At 43.2% G+C, this 26,934-nt stretch overlaps 1 protein-coding gene across 2 annotated transcripts in view; it reads left to right on the top strand.

The window, feature by feature from the left end:
- Positions 1 to 25,143, top strand: part of CRCP (CGRP receptor component) — a 118,790-nt gene extending 93,647 nt beyond the window's left edge. The window contains exon 6 of one of the 2 annotated variants that reach the window (XR_016387777.1): positions 596 to 25,143. The gene's annotated coding sequence lies outside the window, so the exon portion shown is untranslated. The remainder of the gene's footprint in view (positions 1 to 595) is intronic. The other variant, XR_016387778.1, reaches the window with a different exon arrangement.
- The last annotated feature ends 1,791 nt before the right edge of the window (positions 25,144 to 26,934 follow it).

Below are 26,934 nucleotides of genomic sequence, written 5' to 3'. Positions count from 1 at the left end.
CTTAACTTCCTTATCTTTCCATCTATGAAATGTGAATAATCAGAGTAACTACCTCCTGGGATATTAGCGGGGGTGTTATCAAATGAAATCATGTTCACAGAGGGCTAATGCATTCCTGGCAGAGTCAGTGTCCAGCAAATGTTAGCTGTCTGAGTTTATGTCTTGGTTCATTTCTGGCTTTGTGCCCCAAGTTCTTCTTGGCTTTCCTGTGGTCCTTACTGTTAGCCTCATCCTTGGTGTCAGCATCCTTGAGTCCAAATGGGAATGGGGAGCAGTCAGTCTCTCAATCTGTCCTGTCCTCTGGGTCAAGGCTTAAAAATTTTTTAACTAAAACTCACAGCAAAATATACAGTTTATATCAGCATATGGACATATATACATATATATGTAACTGAAACCAAAGTTTTATGAAACAGTCCTTATCTTTACCATGTACAATGTTCTCTTATAATTTTCTCTTCTATTGTATTCTAGCCTGTCCTTTTAAACAAATATGTTGATTATGCCTCCACGCAATCTCATGACTCACTAATGGGTTAGCACCCATAGTTTGAAAAGCATTGCTGAGAACTCTTCTGTCTCTGTCTTCAAATAGGGAATTAAAAAGTGAAAAGAAGGACTTCCCTGGTGGCGCAGTGGTTGAGAGTCTGCCTGCCGATGCAGGGGACACGGGTTCGTGCCCTGGTCCGGGAAGATCCCCCATGCTGTGGAGCGACTAGGCCCGTGAGCCACGGCTGCTGAGCCTGCACATCCGGAGCCTGTGCTCCGCAACGGGAGAGGCCACAGCAGTGAGAGAGGCCCGCGTACCGCAAAAAAAAAAAAAAAGAAAAAAAAAGAGTCAATAGAAAAAAAATATATAAGAACAAAAAATATATATTTCCTCCAAGTAGATTTAATTAATTCAACAGACGTATAGTAGGATATATAATTGTTTCACCATTACTCCTTCCCTTCCCTGTAAGGTGATTATATATACCTTCTCGCTAAGCGGTCCATTGTGAGGTTTGGCCATGTTACTTCTTACGGCTTTTGGCAAGTGAGCAGGAATGACTCATATAATGTCTGAGCAGAAACTTTAAAAGCAAAAAATTGCATAGTTTGGCTTGGTCTCTAGTGATTTTGCCCTCTGCTATGAGAAAAGTGTGTTTCAGATAGGTCTGTTCCTTTGGGCTGGGTCCCAGAGTGAGAAAGTACACAGATCCAAAGTGCAGCCTGTCCTCAGCCCTCATGTAACATGAGAAACAAATATTTGTTGTTATAAGCCACTGAGATTTGGGGTTGTTTGTTACTGCAGCAAAAGCTGACTATTCCAAGAAGCAACTTAATGAAAAAAAAAAAAGAGAAAAAACCCAAAGCATTCTTTTGAACATTTAAACAATACAAAAATATATAAAGTAAAACATAAAGTTCCCTTTCACCAACTCCCTGCTCCTTCAGGAGTCATCATTGGTAAAATTTTGGTGCATGTCCTTTCAGAGAAGGAAATTTTTGAAATGGTTGTTTTCTAATCTTAATGAGATAAAATTAGTACATGATTTCCCATATCGTGTTTTATCACCTGTTTGTTTACATATGGCTGCTTTCACACTAAAATAGCAGAGTTGAGTATTGCAACAGAGATGGTAATGCCTAACATTTACTGTCTGGCCCTTCACAGAAGAAATGTGCTGACCCTTGACCTAAGTTTACCAAATGTTAACATTTGGCATTTTGTAACTTTTGTTTTTATTTCTCTCTCTTTTATATATGGATTTTTCCACTAAACTATTTAAAATAAAGTGTAGATATCATGACACTTTATATATTTCAGTATGTATTTCCTAAGAATAAGTGTACTCTTATACATAACCTGTCAACTCTAATTTAAATATAATAGCCAGTTATTTTACTAGCAAAAGTGAGTTTATTTGGGAATAGAAGAGGAATTGAAATTTGAGATATGTGAACCATGGTGGACAATAGGCAAGTCCAGAGAATAAGGAAGGGAGACTTGCTTTTATAGGGAAAAGCAGGGAATTGTGAAGGGCTTGTGATAACCAAAGAGTCCATTGGAGGAAGCTGGTAGGTCAAAGTATGGAGTGTTCTCACAGGTTGGGCTACTACAGTCTCTAATTGCCTGGGTTGTCATGGGTGGAGAGAAGTTTTCTTCTTGTGCTGGATAGTAAAGTAGAGGCATCTTCCTGTCAGAGATGTAGGTATATATCTCTTCCTGTTTGGAGCAGTCAATGATGCGTGGTGGGGCATGAGAGCTTCCCCTACAGGCCTGCCCCAACTCCAGTTTTAGCTGAGGTTTCTTTAATTGTTTCCACATTTCCCCCTTTTGATCAGAATCTTTCCTGGAAAGCATTGCTGATCAAGAGTCAGGATCTCTGCACATAGTGGTTTGTCCCTCGGTGCCAGGAAGGATCTTCCCTGGTTGTTATATCCCATGTGAGAGGGAAGTACACAAATCAGAAACCTCTTGAGTCTCTATTTGAGTAACAAGGAAAGGTGGTAGGAAGAACTCTCAGGCATTTCTTGTTTAAAGTCCATATTTAGTCAGGGTTGTAAGTGCTAGAAATTACCTCAAAGTGCTGAACTAGCTCATCTTATTAGGCATGTCATTTTTGCAAAGGTTCAACAAGCAGTAGGTACAGAACTTAACAAACAGGACCACAGATCATTATAAAATGATACTTAATTATCTATTTGATCAAAGTAACAAAGATTTCAAAGACAAATAGAAAATGTTACATAGTTGTAAGGGAGACTTAGCTCTTTTAATATTGAGAAGATTCCGTTTTCTTAACTAATCAGAGACTTGACTAAGACAACATGAAGCACAGGAAATAATTTTGGTAAAATAGAAATCTCTGTTTTCTAAGCCGATTACTTAAAGGTAAGGAAAAACCTTTCACAATTTTTTGTCAGGAGTAGATCAATATTCCAAGAAAATCTTGTTCTTTTAGCAAATGAAAGAAAATTGTTTTAGTTTTATATAAGTACACCACTGATTTTAAAGCTTAGTCTCAGAACCTTTATAATCTTCACCAGCTTGACCACACATAAAGTTTCTTTTTTCAAAGATTCTTTTTCCACAAATCTTCTACAACTTACTATTTCCATTTAGCTTTGTCCTGTCTTTCCTCTTTCCTATTCTGAAACAATCAGCCTTATTTTAGGACAAAATTACTTTCTTTCCCTCAACAAAATTTCCATTCCTCATACCTTTTAATGCCAAAAGCACATATCCTTCTTTCCTTGCATACAGAGTTATTTTCCCTTATTATTCCTAGTAACTTCACTAGAACGGTCTGTTATTGACAAATTTCTGCATACATTTCATAATTCCTAAAAGCATATTTTCCCCACAGTAAAATTTCCAAAATATGGCATGCTTACCAATAGATCCAACTATCTTTAATTCCTTTGTAAAGGAAGCCCAAAGTGAATGAACCCATTTTTAGTAATGTTTCAGTATTTTATCTTACTTGGGAATGATGTAGATATTTAATGATTACCCATCATTTAACATAGCAAAAGTGTAAGATTCCAAGTTACCAGAAAGATTTGGGGAAGCTACCTAAAAGCATTACTTATAAACCTTTATCTCATTCACATCCAATTTACTTGTTTTCAACAGTCATGTTTAGATCACTCACAAAACTTTTTATCATACCAAGTTATTTTTCTTGCTGACAAATTTTGTAACAAAGATAACATGAACTTATCTGACCAGTAAGCTCAGGTAGAATAAAAATGGTACACCTGCATTATTTTCAGTGTTGATAACTCCAAAGATATGCCTATTTTAATTAAATCCCAAACTAGCTTTCATTCACCAACATTAATCTCAGATCATGTAAACCTGAAAAGCACCTGGTCCAGTCTCTGTTATATTTTAACTCATATAAGTGCTTGTTTGTTTTTAAACCAATTAAATAGAGCTCTTTTATAAATTAATTTTAGCAATACCATCTACAGGTAGAAAAGGAAAAAACAAAACCCACACATCTATAACACATATATACACATAGACACAAATGAAAATACAGACAGATGCAAACAGGGACCTTCTAGGTTTGTTTTAAATTTTAGCATGTCTCAGATACAAACTCAAAAGAATAGTTAGATCCAAATTGTGTCTCTGGCATGCTGTAAGAATACTTTTAGAGCTGTTTATGGGTGGAGTCAATTTGTCTTTTAGAAGCTTCTGCATACCAATCAAAGAATGCATTTTATTGTCTCCCTAAGAGTTTGGACTTCTCTCTTTTAAGGGTGCTCCGTAAGTTGGACTTTTTTTTTTTTTTTTTGCGGTACGCGGGCCTCTCACTGTTGTGGCCTCTCCCGTTGTGGAGCACAGGCTCCGGACGCACAGGCTCAGCGGCCATGGCTCATGGGCCTAGCCGCTCTGCGGCATGTGGGATCTTCCCAGACCGGGCACGAACCCGTGTCCCCTGCATCGGCAGGCGGACTCTCAACCACTGCACCACCAGTGAAGCCCTGGACTTATTTAAAACAAGGTTCCCCCTTTTGAACAGGGTGGGGTGACTCACCAGAAAGCTTCAACACACAAACAAACAGAAAGCAACTTTTCTCCTATTATCAAAAATCTAGGGCAGTTGATATTTAAATCCTTCCTTCTAGTTGTTTATTTGCTCCAGATAACTTAGAAACAGTAACTAGGGGTTTAGCATTTGGATCCTCAGAGGGTTCGATTTTAAAGGGGCTGCTTTTCCCAGAGGAAAGAGGAAAGTGGCATCGGGGGTGGGGCCAGAGCACAAGGTGGAGTCTGAGACAAAGGGGGCAGAGAAGACACACAAGATGGCCCCTGAGACAAAGAACCTGGGGGAGGGGAACACAAGAAGTATGAGGTTTCAGAAGTCATTTTGTTCTTTTCTCTCTTTTTTTTTTTTTTTTTTTTTTTGGGCCATACTGTGCAGCATGTGGGATGTGGGATCTTAGCTCCCCAACCAGGCACCAAACCCACACCCCGCGCATTGGAAGCCCGGAGTCTTAACCACTGGAACACCAAGGAAGTCCTAGTCATTTTGTTCTTTTCTAGTTTTTCGGTTGTTTCTGCCAATTTAGAAACGGTATCTTGCAAAGAGGTAATTTTAGAGTTTTGTGTGTATTTGGAAGCCTCCAGGTACCAATAAAAATAAATATACCATTTGTTTTGTTTAATTTTAAAACCATGGACCTCCAATTTAGTCTTATAAAAAAAAAATGAGTTTGGGAAGACTGAAAACTACCCATAATGGCCACTGTAATTCTGAATTACCTTTAGTTTTCTCAGCCCACTTAGTTAAAAATGTGCATGTGGGGAGCCCATAGTTTTTAAACATGAAACCAGCTGGAGTTCCCAAAGGAGGGCTGCCCTCAGAGCGTTTAGATGGCCAGGGTCTCATTTTCTTAAGTTCTCCTGGAAACCCAAGAAAGTTGCTAGAGTCCTAACCCAGATTCCAAAAGGACTAAAACAAAATCTTATATCCCAGTTAGCTTGGTCCCCAAAAGAGGACCTCACTGCCATGCTCCAGAAAGCAACTGAGTACTCACCAAGGATGAAGCCTTGAGCCAGAAAGAACAAAACCTTTCCAGATCCCAAATGAAGTCCGAGAGCTCAAAATGCAAAAAGAGTGGAGCTTGGAAACCAAGATGAGACTCCAAACTGAAAGCAGGTGGTGACCCACGGAAGCAATGAGCATAAAGGGCTTGGTTCAGGTACCTCATTCAGTTCTGGAGCCATCATCTCTCAGGTCCACCTCCTTTGGACCCCACTTCTGACACCAAATATGTCAACTTTAGTAATATAATAGCCAGCTATTTTACCAGCAAAAGTGAGTTTATTTAGGGATAGCAGAGGAATTCCAATTTGGAATGTGTGAACTACACACCATAGGCAAATCCAGAGAACAAGGAAGGGGAACTTGCTTTTATGGGGAAAAGTGGGGAGTTGAGAGGGTCTGTGATAACCAAAGAATCCATTGGAGGAAGCTGGGAGTCCAAAGTATGGTGGCTTCTCATTGGTTGGGCTGCTAGTCTTTGATTAGCTGGGCTGTCATGGGGCAGAGAGATGTCTTCTTCTCCCTGCTGGATAGTAGTGTAGAGGCACCTTCCGGTGGGAGGTGTAGGTGAGGTCTCTTCCTGTTTGGAGCAATTGATGATGCATGGCGGTCGTGAGAGCTCCCCCTACAGGCCTGTCCCAACTCCAATTTTAGCTGAGTTTAAGAAAATTAATTTCACAAACCACGTTATAATTATCACACCTGGAGCATTTAACATTGATACAATTCTACTAATATTCAGATTTCCCCAAAATTGTCCTGAAAATGTCCTTTATAGCCTTTTCCCCCTCAAGTCAGTATGTAATTAGAGATTATACAGTGCATTTAGTTATCATGTCTCTTTAGTTGCCTTTAATCTAGAACAGTTCTCAGTCTTTTTAGACTCCCGTGAAACTTTTTGACAAGGTTCCATTGCGGAGCACAGGCTCCGGACGCGCAGGCTCAGCGGCCATGGCTCACGGGCCCAGCCGCTCCACGGCATGTGGGATCTTCCCAGACCGGGGCACGAACCCGTGTCCCCTGCATCGGCAGGCGGACTCTTAACCACTGCGCCACTAGGGAAGCCCTTTGACGAGTTTTTGAAGAGTCTGAGCAGCTGTTCTAAAGATTGTCAATTTGGATTTGTCTGTTTTTTGCCACCGCAGTATGAGATTCAGGTTAATCATTTTTTGGCAGAAATTCTACATAGGTGATATCGTGTTCTTATCAGGAGGCTTATGCTGTCACTTTGACTAATTATTTGTGATGTTAAGTTGTGTCACTTGTTTGCCTAGTGTCTGCCAGATTTCTCTGCCGTAAAGGTCATTTTCCCCCCTTTATAACTAGTAAGTCATCTGTGGGGAAATTCTTTGAGCTGTGTGGGAAAACCTATTCCCCAACAACATTTTGCCCCGTGGTTTTGGCTCCACTGATGACTCTTTCCTGAATCAATTGTTGTCATGTAGGATGTAAATGGACATCAATGTTTAAAATGGTACCCAAGTGATTTTAAAGTGCAGCAGCATTGGGAATTGCTAGACCGGTGCTTCTCAGTCTGTGTTTACGAATCCCCTGGGGATCTTGTTATAATGAAAATTTGGATTCAGCAAGACTGAAGTAGAGGTAAGATTAAGTATTTCTAACAAATTCCCAGGTGCTGCTGGTGCTACTGGTCCACGTGGACCACACGTTAAATATCAAGGTCCGTCTAGACTCCAGACAATACATACAATTCATTCTGGATACATCTCTTCCCTAATTTAGTTTTTCCCAGTGTGTCATTCAAGATTCTCAGTTACATCAGAACACACTCTAGGTTGTCTGCACAGAAAAGGTATTTATCAGTCAGCATTGGGGAACTCTCAGAACTCCTTGGCACTGAGCTCCGAGGAACAGTGCCCAGACACGTTGCAGAACTGACCTAATGAGGGAACCAGTCTTCCCACTGCTGGGCACTGAGCCCATCGGCACTGATGCTAGGGATGTAAACCAACTGTGACCACTACTGCACCAGCACCAATGCCACATTGATGCTGCATGGCATGGCCAAAAAAAAAAAAAAAAAAACCTGTAATAATGTATGATCCCAGATGAGAATAAATATTTGGGGTATACTTGTCATATATATATATGTAATATGTATATATATATTTGTATTTATATATAGGGAAAAAAGGACTTAGACCCAGGCCTTTACATCAACGTTAGCCAGAGCCAGTCAGGATGACCAAGCCCAGAGTCAGTGTGGGAGGGCATCAGACAAGGGCTTGGATAGAGGGAATCCTTTGCTGCAAGAGTCTACCTCAAATATGTTCTCATCCTTTTTTTTTTTTTTTTTTTCTGGCCGTGCCATGCGGCATGCGGGATCCCAACCAGAGATCGAAACTGCGCCCCCTGCAGTGGAAGTGCAGAGTCTTAACCACTGGACTGCCAGGGAAGTCCCTCATCTATGATTTTTTTTTTTTTGGCGGTACGCGGGCCTCTCACTGTTGTGGCCTCTCCCGTCGCGGAGCACAGGCTCCGGACGCGCAGGCTCAGTGGCCATGTCTCACGGGCCCAGCTGCTCCGCAGCACGTGGGATCCTCCCGGACCGGGGCACGAACCCGTGTCCCCTGCATCGGCAGGCAGACTGTCAACCACTGCACCACCAGGGAAGCCCCCCTCATCTATGATTTTTAAGAACTGTATGTTAATAAGGCCAGAAGGAGCTGTCAGAATGTTACTAGTGATTATCTCTGATTGGTAGTTGTCTTTCCATTTTAGTACTTTGTTGTGCGTTCCAAGGTGTTTGTAGTAAGTATTTTTTTTTTATCTTTGGAAAAAATTGTTTGAAGAATGGAAAGAAAGAGAGAGAGAGAAAGAAAGAAAAAGAAAGAATGAGAAGGAAGGAAAGGTGTGAGGGAGGAAGAGAGAAAGAAAGAGAAAGGGAGAGGAAGTGAGGGAGGAAAGGAAGAAATAACTGAAATTGATTTACAGCTAGAAGGCTGGTTGCTTTCCTGGGGCTGAATTTTCCAGAAGAGCAACCTGAGAAGTGCAATACAATCTGAGTGGCATGTTTCTCTCTTCCTCCTCACCCACTCCTGTGTTGCTGGATCTGCAGAGCACCACAAATAGCATCTAGTCCAGTTCTTGTGTTCAGCATCCCCTTGAACAGACTTCTGCTCTAAGCGTCTATGTATTGTGACTTTTGGCTTCACCCAGAGCTTTGGATGGACTATTCCAATCCAAGCTGTGAGACTGGAGAACTATGCTGATGGGGGATTCCTTTGATGTGGAGCAGGATGGAGTGAGAGAAGGGGTAGCCAGGATCTCCTGATGTTTCTGTTAGAGCCTGAGCTCCTTCTTTTTTATAAATTTATTTGTTTATTTATTTTTTATTTTTGGCGGCGTTGGGTCTTCGTTGCTGTCCGCAGGCTTTCTCTAGTTGCGGCGAGCGGGGGCTACTCTTCGTTGTGGTGCGCAGGCTTCTCATTGCAGTGGCTTCTCTTGTGGAGCATGGGCTCTAGGCACACAGGCTTCAGTAGCTGTGGCACGTGGGCTCAGTAGTTGTGGCTCGCAGGCTCTAGAGCGCAGGCTCAGTAGTTGTGGCACACGGGCTTAGTTGCTCCGTGGCATGTGGGATCTTCCTGGACCAGGGATTGAACCCGTGTCCCTGCATTGGCAGGCGGATTCTTAACCTCGGCACCACCAGGGAAGCCCCGAGCCTGAGCTGCTTCTAGCTGAGGCTGGGACAAACCTTCAGAGCTGGTTTGAAGTGGGAGGTGGAGTGAGAGGGCCTGACTGTTATCCTCTGATGTCAGTCAGTCCTTAGATGAGGGCTGCCTGAGGTGAGGATGTGACCTTGGGTAAGGTGGCTCTCCTCAGCTGAGGCTACTATTCTTGAAGGTGGCTGAGGCTTATCCATGGGGGTCGCTCTGAGGTAATTTGTGCTTCATTCCTGAAAGGGGATCTTCGTTTCTGAAGGGGGATCACAGTGACCCCCATGAATTCACAGAATAGTGTATTGATATGAAACTAGGCAAGAATAGGATGAGAAGACATAAGGGGAAGCAGTGGGAAAGGAGGCAGGAAATGGTGTCTTGTTTAAGTGGGGGCTCTTTTACCCACCACAGCACAGGCCCCAGGCCAGGCTCACTCACCTAGGAGAGAACCTGGCTTCACCCTTGATGCTGGTTCTGTCTGTCTGTCTTCTTCCGTCTTCACCCACAATCCAGGCCTGCAGGTTTCTCAAACATTCTGCTCCAAGGGACCTGTGCTCAAGGGTCTTTGGTACGTTTGGGACTCCAGGTCTGTTTAGCATCTGGCCTCCCTGGGCCACTCGGAGCTACTCCCTTGGGTACACTGCTTCATCCCGGGAACACCACCAAGGCACATTACAGACACTCTTGGCTTGCAGGACCCAGGCTGAGGACTCTGTTTTTATCTGAAGAAACACTGCCTCTCCTCATCTTGCTTCTGAAAAAAAGAAAAAAAAAGAGAAAGAAAATATATTTTATGGGATTATCCTTTTAAAAACAAAAGGCGCTGGGAGCCATGGAGATGTGATAGTTGGATCTCCCTCAAGAAAGAACGTGTCCTTCAGCTGCCAGGTGTGCAGGTAGCTGACAGCCTCCAGCTGTCTGCATCTCACGATCTGCCTCAGCTTTCACACTGAGGCCAGGGTCTTACTGGGCAGCCCCAGACCATGATACGTATGACAGGGACACTAGGACCTGGATATTTTTGCCCAACATACGATTCCTCTATGGGCTATCTTTGCTCCCTATCAAGAAAATGAAAAGATAACCCACAGAATGGAAGAAAATATTTGCAAATCTTAAGTCTGATAAGTGACTTGTCTGCAGAATATATAAAGAATTGTTACAGTGCAATGATAATAAAAACAAACAAACAAATAATCCAATTAAAATATAGGCAAAAAAGGATCTGAATAGACTTTTCTCCAAGGAAGAAATACAAATGGCCCAAGGGCACGTGAAAAGATGTTCAACATCATTAGCCACCAGGGAAATGCAAATCAAAACCACAATGAGATACCACTTCATATGACCAAGATGGCTAATCAGAAAAACACATGAGTGTTGATGAGGATGTGGAGAAAGTGGAAACCTCAGACCCTGCGGGTGGCAGTGTGAAATGGTGCAGCTACGTGGAAAACAGTCTGGCAGGTCCTGAAATGACTGAACATAGGGTTACCATATGACCCAGCAATTCCACTCCTACATACATCCCCATGAGAAATGAAGACATATGTCCACACAAAAACTTGTACACAAATGTCACAGCAGCGTTATTCACAATAGCTAAAAGGTGGAAACAACCCAAATGTCCATCAAGTGAGGAATGGATAAACAAAATGTAGCATACCCATACAATGAAATGTTATTTGGCCATAAAAAGGAATGCAGTGCTGATACGTGCTACAACATGGATAAACCTTGAAAACATTATGCTAAGTGAAAGGAGCCGGTTACAAAAGACCATGTATTATATTATTCCATTTGTATGAAATGTCTATAATAGGGAAATTTATAGAGACAGAGAGTAGATTAATGTTTGCTTAGGACTAGAGGGAGATGGAGGATGAGGGGTAATAATTAAAGGTACAGGATTTAGTTTTTGGAGGTGCTGAAGTTGTTCTAAAATCGACTACGGTGATGGTTGCGCATATATCTGAATATACTAAAAACCATTGAATGGTATGCTTTAAATGGGTGAATTGTATGGAATGTGAATTACATCTCTATAAAGCTGTTTTTTTTTTTTTAAAGAATACAATGTGAAGAGAACTGTGGTCACAGGGGCATACATAGAGTGCTGTGACAGCAAATCTAGAAAAAACAGAAAAAAAAAAGCCAGACCACTCCAGGCTAGGATGGTCAAGGAAAGTGTTTCAGTGAGGCCCCGAAAACCTGGTGGGACTTAAGAAGAGGTGAGAGGATTCTCAGGGTGAAGACTGTAATCTGGGACCCAGGTGGGAAGCCTGAAGTGGGGAATGGAGTCCGAGTAGTTAACTTTTGAGTAGCTAGCTTGGACATGGAATACAAAAAAAGGGAAGAGAGAAAAGGGAAACCGGCAAGTTCTTATTTGAGCACTACTGCTGTGAGTTGGTTTCGGATTTGTGGAATGTTTAAAGCCAGATCTTTGAGGCTTGGGTACTTGGGTGAGTTCTCCGAGGAATCCTTTTCTTCAGTCACTAGATGTGAAGCAAACACACCTCTCCTTCTAGAAAATTCTCTCCCCAAATTTTCCTCCTTAAATCCAATTGCCAACATTTTTAGACCTTTGACGGGGCAAAGAGTTAAGACTAAAGTAACTACTTTTCAGAAACCTTATAAATTCTGTATTTGGTTTTAGCCCAGGGTTCCTCAGCCTCAGAGCCACAGACAATTTGGTTGGATAATTCTTTGCTGTGGGCACTGTCCATGCACTGTAGGATGTTTAGCAGTGTCCCTGGCCTCTACCAGCTAGGTGGTTAACACCAGTTGACAAGCAAAAACATATCCAGACATTTCTCACTGCCAGATGTCCCCTGGGGGTGTTGATGACAAAATCGCCCCGGGTTAAGAACCACTGACCCAGCCCCCTTGCTACTCAAAGTGTGGACCATGGACCAGTACCATAAGCATCATCTGGAAACTTGTTAGAAATGTAAATTGTCAGGCCCCCACCCTAGACCTGCGGAATCAGAATCTGCACTTGAACAAGATGTGTGATTTGTATGCTCATTAAAATGGGAAGCCTGGTCTAGTACACGGCGGCATGCGGGATCTTAGTTCCCGGACCAGGGATCAAATCCGTGCCTCCTGCAGTGGGAGTGTGGAGTCTTAACCACTGGACTGCCAGGGAAGTCCCGAAACTGACATTTTTAACATAAAAAGAAAAAAAAATATCAAGGCCATGGCCTGGCCTTACTGGCACAGTATTCTCTTGCACTGGCCCTTAACTCGGGGCTTGCATTAGAATCTCCACAACCTTCCCCAGACTACATGGGTCTAGGCCCCAGATTTCTGATTCAGTGGGTTCAGGGCCTATGACTTTTGAGACGTCTCTCCAGGTGATGTGTTCTCAGTTAAGGTCCCCTGGGCTAACTTTACTGGGTACTTAGCTGCTTCCTTCCAAATCAACTATCCAAGTTGCAGAATCTCTTGAAAGAGAATAATTGGCTACCAAGTGAGCCCTGGCCATGTTTCAGAAGCACAGGGGAAATAGGGTCATACTTGAATTCTGGAGTGGAATCTTCTCAGGCCTCCAAACCTGGGGAACTGTTGTCTCTGGGAGTCGCCAGTTGCCGAATCCCCTTCTCTTGCCTGGAGGACCCAGGGAGCTGCTCTTTCTGTCATCACTTCCTGCATTGCACACACCCCTGCTGAAACTCTGGCCACCAAGCTCAGGCATAGCATTCCTTCCAAGAATACCCAGGCTCTCTTAATTTCCTCTGTGTCCTCGGACAAGAGTGGCTGGAAAAAGTGACAGGGCGGGCTTTCTTGGAAAGCAGTCTGGCCTGCATCAGCATTAATGAGTAAAATGTGTTCTCATGTGGCTATTCCCCAACAGACAGCACATTCCCAAGCTATTTTAACTCATCGGTTCAGAAATTCTAGAGTCCCCATCCTCAGTCCTTGAGGTCTGGATCCTTTTTCTCCCAGAGAATCAGACCCAGACATCATTGATTAAAGGTTCTATAAGTCTCAGAGAATAGTTCCCTATCTATCATCTATCTGTGTATCTGTCATCTCTCTATCATCATCTAGATATAGATTGACAGCTGCAGAGATATTTATGTTACAGAGTGTTAAGAAATTCAACTGAGGAAATGTTAAAGATCTTATTGGCTTTATTCAATGATTCCTGAATCGGGCAGCATCCCATCTAGCAGATAGAAAGGAGCTCCCAGGAGCTGTACAGAATAAAAGACTTACTGGCAGAAGGAGGGGGGTAAGGAAGTTAAACTAGCAAAAAGTGGATTGGTTTCAGCAAGGTCACCTTTCTTTAGGGGAGAGAAGGGGTCTATCAGGCAGATTACCTCACTGACCAGGTAATTCCTCATTGACTGATTAAGATTCGATTTCCAGGAGACGCCAAAACTATAATAATTATTATTATTTTCTAATAAGTTTATAATTTATTTATTTTTGGCTGTGTTGGGTCTTCATTGCAGTGCACAGGCTTCTCATTGCGGTGGCTTTTCTTGTTGCAGAACATGGGCTCTAGGTGCGCAGGCTTCAGTAGTTGCAGCACGTGGGCTCAGTAGTTGTGGCATGCGGGCCCTAGAGCGTGTGGGCTTCAGTAGTTGTGGTGCGTGGGCTCAGTAGTTTTGGTTCACGGGCTCTAGAGCACAGGCTCAGTAGTTGTGGCACACGGGCTTAGTTGCTCCACAGCATGTGGGATCTTCCTGGACCAGGGCTCAAACCCGTGTCCCCTGCATTGGCAGGTGGATTCTTAACCACTGCACCACCAGGGAAGTCCCCAAAACTATAATTATTAAGTCTCACTTAGGTGTCATGGGGCTTAGTATAAGGGACTCCATTTTGGGCCTGTTGTCTTGTTTTTAACAAAAATAATATAATCTTGATTTAGAAAGTTTGGAACATGATACAATTTTTACAACCCTGTTAAAGTTTAGTGGCCAGAACCTTCTTGGAGCTGTCAAAGTAACTTAGAAAATGCCAAGAATAGGCTGCCTTTTAGAATCATAGAAAACTGGACTATCTTTATTATGCTTCCCAAGGCCGTGGAAGCAGGCCATACACCATTTCAGGCCCTGTCCAAAAGAATGCATTTTCCCAGTCTACTGGGTCTTTTATTGTCCTACAAAAGTTAATTTTTTTTTCCTTCACAAATAAACATGCAATTGACTAGTTTCAGTGTGGTAAACACCTGACTTGAAGCCAAAGAGTCACCAATTTTAGTTCAGCTAATCATTCCCACTTCTGTCTCAACTGGGTTAAGTTCATGAGACCTTTGTTTCTTATCACTGACCAGCACTGTCATTTGTATAGTATTTTTCTCTTCAATTAAATATTTAAATAATGACATCAGTTGCTATCCTGAGAATGATGACAACTGGTGATGCTGAAATGGGACTCTTGGCAGCTACGCAGCACCCCCAGGAGTTAGCCTGAAATCATCCAGAGTCAGATGAGAGATAAAAGTGCAAATTCAGGCTTTGAAAAGTGCATTAGGTCTGTCCGTGTATAGTGTATGAAATGTATGAATGTGTAGACTGTTTAAGTCTTGAATTTAGCAAAGTTGAGGACTGTCTGTATATATAGGACAAACCCTTTCCCTGCAGCACCATATCTCCAAAATTCTTCCCTCCAATCTCCTGAAAACTCAGAGCCTGACTCTCCTATCACTATAACAACCCCTGCCTCATGGTGAATAGGGTCATTATCAAGAGTGGCGGAAGTGGTGAAGACTTTTAGTATTTCTCTTGAAGTCCCATCTGGAGCTTGCATCTTATTTTGGGGGCGTCTTGATATCTTGACCTATGGGACACTTGCTAGTTGGGCCTATAACAGCCCTCGAGTGATCATCTGGGTGATCATAGTGACAAATATGGTAATTAAATTCTAACCAAAGTTTGCCATCCACACATAAAAATAAGACAAGTGCTTAGAATAGATAAATCCTGTGTAAAAAGGAGGATAAGGGCGATCACCTCTGATTAATTATCCCAAGAGAGGCAGCAAAATTCCTGCAGAGGAAGGGAACAGAGTGCTGGCCTGTGCTAGAGAAGGTTCTCTCTGAGGGCACCAGACTGCAGTCCAAATTGTGAGCCTGTTAAGGCCAGGTGCCGAGGCTCACTTACCTGGAATCTGTTTGAAAATACCCGTTTTCAGTCTACCCAACTGCATTAGGTAGGACTCTTGGTTGTGAGTGGTAGAAACTCAAAATAGCTTAAGCCTGAAGATGAATTTATCTTTAAGGAACACTGGACCCTTGGAACCAATGGATCTCTTGGAACATGGGTGTCTTGGAACCCAGGAGCAAGAATGCAGCTGGGCCTCAGAAACTATATGGAGTCAGAGACTCAAACACCACCAGTCTCTCTGTCTTGTTTCTATGCCTCTCTGAGCTTCACTCTTTTTTTTCAGCAGTGCATCTTCCTCCAATCCTTCAGTCCAGATCATCTGAAACATGATTGTAGAGAGCTCCTAAATTTTATATTTTTACAACCTCAGACACCAACAAGAGCCTGTTTCAATTCTCTATCAGTCTCTGGTTCAAAAAATCTGGGAGAAGGCATTCATTGGATCAGCTTGAGGCAGGTGCCTTCCCTTGAGCCAATCAGCTGTTGGCAGTGGACAAGGTCACATGAAAACCTGGCAGCCTGGAAGCAGGAAGCAAGGAGCAAGGGCAGCAACTAAAAGGCGAGCAGTGCCAGCCAGTCATTCCTGTGGGGTGTCCACTGAGCCAACAATCCCACCATTTTGATGTCTTCTTTTGTATTCATTGATCTATGTCTGAGGCTGGAGAAATATGCCATGTTCATAGATTGGAAAACAATATTTTAAGGATCAGTTCTCCCCAAATTGATTTCTAGATTATACATATCCTTATCAAAATCTCAACATGTTTTTTTTCTTTTTTTGGTATTTGTTTTGTTTCATTTTTAAATTATGATTTTTATTTATTTTGTAAAATTTATTTATGTATTTATGATCTTTAAATGATTATATTCTATGTATTTAGGTCTTTAATTTCTCTCTCTTTTTTTTTCAAAACAGACTTTTTATTCAAGTATAGTTGATTTACAATGTTGTGTTAGTTTCAGGTTTACAGCAAAGTGATTCAGTTACACATACGTGTGTGTATGTATATATATATATATATATATACATACACACACACACACATATATATATTCTTTTTCCAACTCTTTTCCATTATAGGTTATTACAAGATACTGAATATAATTCCCTGTGCTATACAGTAGGTCCTTGTTGGTTATCTATTTTATATACAGTAGTGTATATCTATTAATCCCAAACTCCTAATTTATCCCTCCCCCTCCCCATTTCCCCTTTGGTAACCATAAGTTTGTTTTCTATGTTTGTGAGTCTGTTTCTCAACATGTTTTTTAATAGAACTTGACAAGCTAATTCTAAATTTATATGAAAATACAAAGGGCCAAGAAGAGCCAAGATAGTGGTCTGTTCTGAAGCTCCGGTCTAGAAATGATCCACTTCTTACTCACTCAAGATGTGACATTTTAAAAAAATGTTAGAAAGAAAGAAAAACTAGCAGCATACTACTCACAGTTTTCACTAAATAAAGGAAGGGAAGGTCAAAAGCAGGCTAGAGCTCCAAAGGCACAGCCAGAAGCTTGTTCATAGGCACACAGGAAGGAAGATCCAGGGGGTGAAGAAGAACAATTAAGTGAATAACGGGGAGAAACTGTGTGCTATACAGTAGGTGCTGCCTTCCTTCCATCCTCTGACTCTCATGAGAGAGTATCGCTGGTAGCCCACCCTAACTGGAACATACTGGAAAGGGAATTTTGGAGTCTGTAGATCAGCCTAGCCAGCTCGCCACTTCACACGTCCCCTGCACTAATAAGTGCCGGTTTTGATAGATAATGCCAGGATATAGTCATCAGTCTCACCTTATCCTGCACATCATTGACAACGGCTGACCCCCAGCTTCTGGCTGTGCCTCTTGTGGTCAGGCTCTTTCCCCTCCAAGTGGCCCTGCCCACCTTGTCCTTTGAGCCAACCTCAAATCCAGCATGTGCGTGTGTGTTCAGGCCTCTCTGGCTGTTCAAGGCCCAGCTGGTCCCTTTGCTCAGACTCCTCCATCTCACACCCCAGAACTCCGAGCCCCTCCACAGCAGTGCAGAGATTTGCTCTTTGGGGAATGGGGTTCACCCCTGCCCACAAGTGTTTCACTTAATCAAGGATTTGTTGTTTTAAAAATGACTTTGCTGGTGACTTTATTTGCATGAAGGGCCTTCACATTCCCCTGCTGCCTGTGGCCTAGAATTGCTGACTTCAGCCCTTCTGGGAGCCCTGGGCATGGAAAAGCCCTGCAGATTCTGCATCCGTATTATGCTCTTTGTGTGTGTGTGTGTGTGTAAATATTTTACCAGAATGTAAACAAGGTGTGGGCTTGCTGCCTTGTTCACTGCTGTGTTTCCAGTGCCTGCACAGGGCCTGGCACGTGGTGGGCACTCAATAAACATGTGTCAAATGAATGAATACAGCATACATGCAGATTTCTGTACAAGGACCTGGGTACAATGTGTAAACATCTCTGTGTAGATATGTTATTTTGTGCATGTGCGTGTGTGTGTGTGTGTATGTGTGGCAGGGGGAGGACAGAAATATTTGGGTAGGCCCCAAATAGCCATCAGGGACTATTTTAATTACTCCTAATCATCAATATAGAATTTGTTAGAGAAATATGTGGAAAACTAACATATACACGAGAGCGTACGTGAATTCCTTCCATGGCAAGTTGACTGGTGGCCCCCAAAAGATATGTACTAACTCCCAGAAACGGTGAGTGTGACCTTATGTGGAAAAAGGCTCTTTGCTGATGTAAATAAGTTAAGGATCTCACTAGGAGATCATCTGGGATTGTCTAGATGTCCCTGGGATCCTGCCTCAAATCCAATGACAAGTTTCCTTATAAGAGAGAGGAAGAGGAGGCCATGTGACCACAGTGGCAGAAACTGGAGGATACGGCCAAGGAAGCCAAGGATTGCTAGCAGCCACTAGAAGCTGGAAGACGCGAGGAAAGATTCTCCCCTGGAGCCTGCAGAAAGAGCCCGGCCCTGCTGACGCCTCGATTTCAGACTTCTGACCTTCAGAACCGTAAGAGAATAAATTCCTTTTGTGTTAAGTCCCCCATTTGTGGTCATTTGTTACAGCAGCCACAGAAAATGAATACACCTTCTGTCCAGCACACAAGAACTCGTGGCCAGTTTGTCCCAGGCTGTGTGTGTCCTGTGGGTGTGCACCCCTTACTTTCCACCGTGACTGCCAGCCCAGGGTTGTGTACAACAGCAGAGCAGATATTTGTAAGGAGTGGAGCAAACAGGCAGGGGGCTGTGAGGGAGCCTGGCTGGGAAGGCCAGGCCAGGCCCAGAGGTCTGGAACCCTTCAGATTCGCTGGGGGCCCCCTGGAAATATTCTGGAAATAATGCTTCTAAGGCATTCCCCTCTCCACCCCACTGAGCACTAGGGGCCACCAGGGAATAAGGAGGAAAGGATGGTCTTCCTGCTTCCTGCAAACTGGTTCCTCTCCAGGTCATGATTCTGGTGAAGGGGCCAGTACCCTTGAGGCTGCCCTGAGGTGCCTGGTGTGGTGTGACTGCCACCCACACCTCAGTGAGCTGCAGCTCAGCTCCCAGCGTTAGCACTCAGACTGCCTGCCCTGCTGTCCACACAGTTTCCTGTCCCCAGTGCTTTTCCTTCTCTGCCCATCCCGGTTCTGTGATGTCCAGAGCCTCAGCTCCGGGCCGCCGGCCAGCTCCACTTTCCTTGAATGATTGACAGGCACGTCAGAGCCAGGCAAGAATCATCATCAGACAGGGAGCAGGATATTTCCACAGTCTCTGAAATGCTAAGTCATTTCAGCAGATTGCTTATAACTACAAAAGGAAAAACCGTAACTTCTCAGTGGAGAAACCCGGCAGATACCACCTTAACCAGATCATCAAAGTCAGCGTCACCAATAATGGGACAAACTGACCTCGTGTGTGCCTCCTGCTGCCATGTGCTGTGAAAGGCACAGCCTCACGCTCGGGGCCTTCCTGCCCCCCCAAATGCATAACCTGAGACAGCAAAGTCAAGTCAAAGGCTATTTTACAAATAAGTAATATGCCTTAAGAATGAAAGAGGGAGAAACTGTTCGATACTGTAAGAGACTAAAGTGATACAACTAAATGCAACACATAGATGATGTGAATCAAAAATGTCACCTGCCCTATCAGTAAACAAAGGATGCTGCAGCCATCAAGCCATCACATTACAGGCACCCCCAAGGGTGAGCCCTGTGGGAACTCAGGATGGGAAAGAACTGGATACTGGCCCTGGATAAAGGTGCCTATCAAAGGAATGATTTCAGTGAGCCCAGACTCTTGCATCTTCCCATATATAGAAAAGCACTAAATTCATTACCTTCAGATGTCTGGTTGTTTTCTTTAATTAACAGTTTTTTTGTTTTTTGTTTTTTTGAGTGTAGAAAGCGAGATTTATTAAGTACACTGCAAGGGAACAGCCGGCAAGACCAGGAGGGTCTGCCAACAGTAATCTTTTGATATGCCAGCTACCAGGTCTTTGTTGCTAAACGCCTGTATACCCTGGATCCTCCCTGACCTCTTTGGAGCTGTCCCTCAGAGCCATCTGCGAGGCTACTCCCAGGCTTGAGTACTCAGAAAGTCCTCCGAGGGACTTTCCTGGCGGTCCAGTAGCTAAGACTCCGCACTCCCAATGCAGGGGGCCTGGGTTCAATCCCTGGTCAGGGAACTAGATCCCACAGGCCGCAACTAAAAGATCCTGCATGCTGCAATGAAGACCCATCACAGCCAAATAAATAAATAAATATTAAAAAAAGAAAGTCCTCCAAATAAAACACAATTCTCAACGTTTAGGTTGTACATGTTTTTCAGTAGACAATGAGAATGAAAAAAATGGTTGTGAAGGACATAATTGGGACAATTGGGGAAATTTGAATAGGGACTGTATATGTAGATAGTAAATAGCATCATATCAATGTTAAATTTCCTTCATTGGATCATAGTACAAGAGAATGTCCTTATATTTAGGAGGTACCAGTGAAGTATTTAGGGGTAAAGCGACACAAGACACAATGTCTGTAATGTATTCTCAAATGGTTCAATAACTAAAAATAATGATAATTATAGCTAGCTAGCTAGATGGATAGAGAGAGATATTAAAACAATTGTAGCAAATATTAGCAATTGATGAATCAACAGTCACTTGGTAAGGGTACGTATATTGGAGTTAATTGTACTATTCTCACCAATTTTTTTCTAGTTTAAAAAATTTCAAAATAAAGTAAAAAAAAAAAACAACAGCTTTGTGAACTACAGAGATGTAGAACAAAGTGAACTGTTGATTCTTCAGGGAGATGCTGTCCCATCATTCAATTTAATCCATCTCAGCAAACATTCCAAGGCCTCTTATGGGCCCATAAACAGTGTTGGGTGTTGCAGGGAAAATTCCATCCCCCATCTAAGCAGCTTCCTATCTGATGGGGATGAGGGGCGAGAACCAGACAAATACACAAAGAACAAGAATACAAAGTAGAATGGGAGAAAGGCCTTAAGAAAGGTGTAAATTGGGACACAGGTCACAAGAGTCACAGAGATGAGACCCTTGCGTGTGGAGTTGGCATTTCAGTGTAATGTAAGGTTGGCTGAATTTGCACTGGTAGAGTTGCACTGAGTTTTCACTGGCTGGGTTGAGGAGTACAACACAAGTAGAAGGCTATGCATGAGCACGGGACCAGAGCAGAGACAGGGGCACACTGAGTGGTGAGCAAGTCTTTGTTGCCTTGAGTGCCTTTGTTAAGTATGTGTAGGAAAGGCAGTGCTTGTCTTCTGCTCTTCTTAGGTTCAGTGGCTGTAGCCTGAGAATTAAACTGACGAACAACACATTACAGGCACACCCTGTTTTTTTGTGCTTCGCTTTGTTGTGCTTCACAGATACTGTGTATTTTTTACGAATTGAAGGTTTGTGGCAACCCTGCAAGGAGCAAGTTTATTGGCACCATTTTTCCAACAGCATTTGCTCACTTCATGTCTCTGTGTCACATTTTGCTAATTCTTGTAATATTTCAAACTTTTTCATTATTATATTTGTTATGGTGATCTGCGATCTTTGATGTTACTGGTTGCTTTTTTAAAATTTGGCTGCGTTGGGTGTTCATTGCTGCGTGCGGGCTATTCTCTAGTTGCGGCGAGCGGGGGCTACTCTTTGTTGCCGTGCACGGGCTTCTCATTGCAGTGGCTTCTCTTGTTGTGGAGTACAGGCTCTAAGCGCGGGGGCTCCAGTAGTTGCGGCACGTGGGCTCAGTAGTTGTGGTGCACGGGCTTAGTTGCTCCACAGCATGTGGGATCTTCCTGGACCAGGGCTCGAACCCGTGTCCCCTGCATTGGCAGGCGGATTCTTAACCACTGTGCTACCAGGGAAGTCCTGATGTTACTATTATAATTGTTTTGGGAGCCATGAACTGTACCCATGTATGATGGCAAACTTAATCAATAAATGTATGTGTTCTGACTGTTTCACCAACCAGCCATTCCCCCATCTCTCTCCCTCTTCTCAAGACTCCCTATTCCCTGAGACACAGCAATATAGAAATTAGGCCAATTTATAACCCTACCATGACCTCTTAGTGTTCAAGGGAAAGGGAGAGTTGCGTGTCTCTCACTTTACATCAAAAGCCAGAAGTGGTTAAGCTTAGTGAGGAAGGCATGTTGAAGGCCAAGACAGGCCACAAGATAAACCTCTTGAGCCATACAGTTAGCCAAGTTGTGAATGCAAAGGAAAAGTTCTTGAAAGAAATTAAAATTGCTATTCCAGTGAACACACAAATGATGAGAAAGCAAAACAGCCTTTTTGCTGATATGGAATTTCTTTTTTTTTAACATCTTTATTGGAGTGTAATTGCTTTACAATGGTGTGTTAGTTTCTGTATATAACTACCAAAGTGAAACAGCTGTATAACAAAGCTGTATAACAAAGTGAAACAGCTATACATATACATATATCCCCATATCCCCTCCCTCTTGCGTCTCCCTCCCACCATCCCTATCCCACCCCTCTAGGTGGTCACAGAGCACCAAGCTGATCTCCCTGTGCTATGCGGCTGCTTTATAGAAGAAGTTTTACTGGTTTGGTTAGAAAATCAAATCAGCCACAACATCCCCTTAAGCCAAAGCCTAATGCAGAGCAAGGCCCTAACTCTCTTCAGTTCTGTCAAGGCTGAGAGAGGTAAGGAAGCTGCAGAAGAAAAATTTAAAGCTAGCAGAGGTTGGTTCATGAGGTTTAAGGAAAGAAGCCTACTCCATAGTATAAAAGTGCAAGGTAAAGAGCAAGTGCTGATGTAGAAGCTGCAGCAAGTTATCAAGAAGATCTAGCAAAGATCATAAACGAAGGTGGCTACACTAAACAACAGATTTTTCAATGTAGACAAAACAGCCTTCTATTGGAAGAAGATGCCATCTGAGACTTTCATAGCTAGAGAGGAGAAGTCAACACCTGGCTTCAAACTTCAAAGGATAGGCTGATTCTCTTGTAAGGGACTAATGCAGCTGGTGACTTGAAGTTGAAGCCAATGCTCATTTACCATTCTGAAAATCCTAGGGCCCTTGAGAATTATGCTAAATTGACTCTGCCTCTGCTCGATAAATGGAACAACAAAGCCTGGAATGACAGCACATTTGTTTACAAATACTGACTACTTAAGCCCACTGTCGAGACCTACTGCTCAGAAAAACAGAATTCCTTTCTAAATATTACTGCTTATTGACAATGCACCTGGTCACCCAAGAGCTCTGGTGGGAATGGACAATGAGATTGATGTTGTTTTCATGCCTGCTAACACAACATTCATTCTGCAGCCCATGGATCAAGGAATAATTTTGACTTTCAAGTCTGATGATTTATGAAGTACAGCCATAGCTGCCATAGATAGTGATTCCTCTGATGGATCTGGGCAAAGGAAATTGAAAACATTCTGGAAAGGATTCACCATTCTAGATGCCATTAAGAACATTAAAAATATTTGTGATTCATGGCAAAAGGTCAAAATATCAACGTTAACAGGAGTTTAGAAGAAGTTGATTCCAACCCTCATGGATAACTGTGAGGGGTTCAAAACTTCAGTGGAGGAAGTTACAGCAGATGTGGTGGAAGTGGCAAGAGAAATAGAATTAGAAATAGAGCTCGAAGATGTGACTGAATTGCTACAATCTCATGATAAAACTTTAATGCTTGAAGAAGTGCTTCTGGATGAGCAAAAAAAGTAGTTTCTTGAGATGGAATCTACTCCTGATGAAGATGCTGTGAAGACTGTTGCAACGACAACAAATGATTTAGAATATTATATAAACTTAGTTGATAAAGCAGTGGAAGGGTTTGAGAGGACTGACTTCAATTTTGGAGGAAGTTCTACTGTGTGTAACATGCTATCAAACAGTATTGCGTGGCTACAGAGAAATCATTCATGAAAGGAAGAGTCAGTCAGTGCAGCAGACTTCATCGTTGTCTTATTCTTAAAAATTGTGCGTTTTGAGACGCTTCACATTCTGTCTATGGAATATGTATCTCTAAATAAACTTACTCTCACTTAACTATGGCTCGCTCTTAAATTCTTTCCTGTGCAAAGCCAAGGACCCTCCCTTGGCGGTCCCAGGGACTCATCCGAGACCTGGGATATGACCATTCTCTCATCCCCATTCTCCTGCAACAGTTGCATGTCCCAAATTGCAGTTCTTTGTGGCTCCTTGATAAACTCATTTTGCTGATAAAAATAACTGGCTCTTTTATTGTTTTAGATTAACAAATATAAGCCGAATAAAGTCAGCTGGGACTGACTTGTTCACTGCTGTGTCCTCAGCACCTAGAACAGTGCCTGGTGCAGGACATTGGTAAATCCCAAGTGCTGGGGTCCCCCAGATCCTGCTGGGAGTAGCACGCTCTTCGAAGAAGCTGCTTGCCCTAGGAAAGGGACCTGGGAGGGTGGCAAGAAACAGGTAGCCTCTGCAGCCTCTTTAACCAGGGAGGGAAAACCAAAACCACAGGAGAAAATGGCCCTCTTGAATTAGACCACAGGAGGTCTGAGCAAGCTCTGTCCAAGAGGCAGGGCCCAGGAAAAGTCTGCACTGGTGTCATGGGTCGGCATCCACGGGCAGAGAAGGTTTGCCTGCTCCCTGGAGCACCTCCCATCCGGGCCCCTCCCCTCCCCTCCCTGGAGCTTTTCTTCTCTGAGGGTCAGAGACTTGCCTCAGATGGAGGCAGACCCTGTAGCTACTCTAGCCAATACTCAAAAGCACCCAGCATCTCTCTTTTGTGTAACCTAAACCCCTCATCCTGAACTTCCAACTCAGTGGTTCTGACACCTGGTAGGGGAGCAGAATTTACCTGGGAGATTTTTTTTTTTTTTTTTTTAAATGTAGTGTAACAAACATACAGAATAGTGCACATGTGTGTATAGTTTGATGAATTTTCACAAAGTGACCAAACCAGGTAGTTCCCAAGTCAGGAAACAGGATGTCATCAACTAGCCTCTCTGAAGTTCCCCAAGTGCCACCTCCTAGTCGCTACCCCCATCTCTTTCCCTTGGGAGTCGGGGGGATCCTTCTCCCAGAGTGTCTGCTTCATAAAACTGACCTGATGCCCCGTGTCTATTTTACAAAGCTGCACAGGTGGTTTACTTGCATAGCTAGGTTTGGCAACTACTCCTGGAAGTCATATAATCTTCTTTGTTGTAAGTGGAACCAGAGGCAGCTTTGCTCCCAGTGTTCGGCTCAGCACCAGTAGCTGTCTAGCTAGGTTTACCCGTGAAGCAGTGGGCATTTCCTGCATCTGGGGTCTGCAGAGCCTGGGGGGGGCAACTTCTGGACTCAGGAAGCCCAACTGGTTGGTTCTAGCCTGGGCATGTGGCCCTCCCTCCCCGGCGGGAGTTGCATGAAGAGGTATTTTTGGAAGGTGCAGGAATTCTGTAACCATTTGGAAAATGCCTGCTCATAGGCTGGGCTGGATTCTCATTTTAAAATGATGATGTGGCTGAGCGGCCTGACCTGGCCAGTTTTCCTGGATCTAGGGGTGGGGAAAGTAAAGAGGCATGCTCATTTTTTTCTCTTTTTCTTTAAATTGTATCACCATTTTCTTTTTGTCTCAAATCCCTCTAACCCACATGCTTCAAGAGAATTGTGAGGTGTCTCCTGCAGTTCATGGGCTCTTTGATGCTGCTTGCAGGTAAGTGTTTCATCGTGTCTCAAGTCAGCCAGGGCTCTGGGGTCACTTCAAGTCGAGTGCAAGTTTAACCCTCAATTCCCCATCAAGGATCTTTGGCTCTGGAGCCCTCACCTGGAGTCTCCCTGCCCTTCCAGGCAGGACCCTGAGTGCCCTCCTACTCTCTTCCCTGTGTCTCTCTCTGCTTTGCCCTGCTGCCTTCATCTTTATCGAGAGCAGCAGCTTTTGGTTTTTTTTAATTAAGTATAGTTAATTTACAACGTTGAGCTAATTTCTGCTGTACAGCAAAGTGATTCAGTTACACATATATATACATTCTTTTTTATATTCTTTTCCATTATGGTTTATCACAGGATATTGACTATAGTTCCCTGTGCTGTACAGTAGGACCTTGTTGTTTATCCATTCTCTATATAATAGTTTGCATCTGCTAACCCCCAACTCCCACTCCATTCCATCTCTCCCCCTCCCCCCTTCCCCTTGGCAACCACAAGTCTGTTCTCTATGTCTGTGCATCCCTTTCTGTTTCGTAGGTAAGTTCATTTGTGTCATAGTTTAGATTCCACATATAAGTGATATGATATTTGTCTTTCTCTTTCTAACTTACTTCACTTCGTATGATAGGTCCATCCATGTTGCTGCAAATGGCATTATTTCATTCTTTTTCATGGCTGTGTAGTATTCCATTGTATATATGTACCACATCTTCTTTATCCATTCATCTGTTGATGGACATTTTGGTTGCTTCCATGTCTTGGCTATTGTGAATAGTGTTGCTATGAACACAGGGATGCATGTTTCTTTTTGAATTGTAATTTTGCCTGGATATATGCCCAGAAGTGGGATTGCTGGATCATAAGGCAACTCTATTTTTAGTTTTCTGAGGAACCTCCATATTGTTTTCCATAATGGCTGCACCAACTTACATTCCCACCAACAGTGTAGGAGTGTTCCCTTTTCTCCACACCCTCTCCAGCATTTGTTATTTGTAGACTTTTTAATGATGGCCATTCTGACCAGTGTGAGGTGGTACCTTACTGTAGTCTTGATTTGCATTTCTCTAATAATTAGCAATGTTGAGAATCTTTTCATGTGTCTGTTGGCCATCTATATGTCTTCTTTGGAGAAATGTCTATTTAGCTCTGCAGTTTTTGCTAATCATCCATTCACTCACCCATCCGTTCATTCAACCAGTGCCAGGCCCTGTGCTGGGGACAGCATGGAGGGTCAGGCTGACAAACCATCTTCTGTCATCACCATTTCTGCCCCTACCCTTGACAACTCTTTGTCCCCACTTCTCCACTTCCTCCCAAGGCCATGTCCATGCTCTCTGAAGGACCTCTGTTCCTTCCTTTGCATGGCAAAGGTAGCCTGCCCTCTCCATTATCTGCGTCCAAACCCCTTGCTCCCGACCCTCATTTCCAGCTCCCTTGGGCTGAGACAGAGAATACAAA

This window comes from Delphinapterus leucas, chromosome 15 (assembly GCF_059928025.1).
Source record: "Delphinapterus leucas isolate spDelLeu-1000000601 "Yukka" chromosome 15, BTC_Dleu_Yukka2, whole genome shotgun sequence".
Taxonomy (NCBI): Eukaryota; Metazoa; Chordata; class Mammalia; order Artiodactyla; family Monodontidae; genus Delphinapterus; species Delphinapterus leucas.
Note: the sequence above shows the minus strand (reverse complement) of the source record. Positions and strands in the feature narration are given on the sequence as shown.